Here is a 1,209-nt window from a genome sequence, read left to right on the forward strand (position 1 = left end):
CCCCCAATTCCCCAATAAAAATCTTAAAAAAAAAAAAAAAGGACCAGGCTCTCTGCTCTCAGAAATTAGAGGGTGCAGCTGCATGTCACTTCATCATGCACTATTTTATTCAGTCTCTCTCTCCCCCGCCCCCCCCACACACACACACACATACACGGAACTTTGCAAGGATATTCTCTTGAGACACCTGGAGAAGATCTGAAGTAAGGGGAGCCAGATGGATAACTGAGGGAGGAACACTCCATTGAGAGGGAAGAGTTAAGGTCCAAAAGTAAGAGTATGTCTGGCCTGCTCCAGGAAAAGATGAAGAAGCTCCTGTGACTGAACGCGCTGCGGGAGGGGAGAGGCAGGAGCCCAGGTCCCAGCACTGGGTGTGGGAAGGGCAGTCACCATGGTGGGTGGGTCATTTGTGGTTCGGGGAGTATGTAAGGATTTGGTCTTGCCCTGAATGTGTTAGGAACCAATGGCAAAGCTTGAGCCCAAGAGTGATGTCATCCGCCTTGAGTTTTAGATGAGGGCAGCATAAGCCTCCTGCTGCTGGGTGGGTGGAGAAACAGGGAGCCCAGTCAGAGGCTGCTGTGAACCATAATTGCACCCAGGGCAGGACATTCTAGAACCAAACAAACATGGTGTGGGAGACCACGGGGAAGGGATCACCTTGCTGTTTGAGGTGTCAGCAAGACATGCAATTGTATAAACCAAGGCTGCCAAAAAAATGTAAACACATTTTAAGAAAGGAAAAAAACTATATAAAAATTACACTGATGGTAACCACTTTGAGCACCTCTTGTAATTGCAGAAGTCAAACGTGACTTGTTTGACTTCACCTTTTGTTATCGGTATATATTATTACAATTTTAATGCAGTTTTTTCCTTTCTTAAAATGTGTATACATTTTTGGGCACCCTCTGTCTGCATGGAATTGGAAGTTTGTGGCTGGGGTTAGAGCTGGGAATTGGGAGGTGTGTCTGTGATCTGATGGAGATTCTGGTATCATCTGGGGAGACAGGTGGGCAGATGGATTCTCTGGCTCCTCCATTTCGACCTTGTGACCATCATTCCAAGGTCTTCCTGAGTTTCTCAGGGTCAAAAATGTAACTGTAATTTTCATCTAGGTTTAGGGGATTCCAAGTATACTAACTCACAAGATAGGAACTTAATAGCCATGAAGTAATCTTGTATTCATCTGTGATGAGCACTGTATCTGAC

Source organism: Hipposideros armiger, unplaced genomic scaffold (assembly GCF_001890085.2).
Source record: "Hipposideros armiger isolate ML-2016 unplaced genomic scaffold, ASM189008v1 scaffold_1788, whole genome shotgun sequence".
NCBI lineage: Eukaryota > Metazoa > Chordata > Mammalia > Chiroptera > Hipposideridae > Hipposideros > Hipposideros armiger.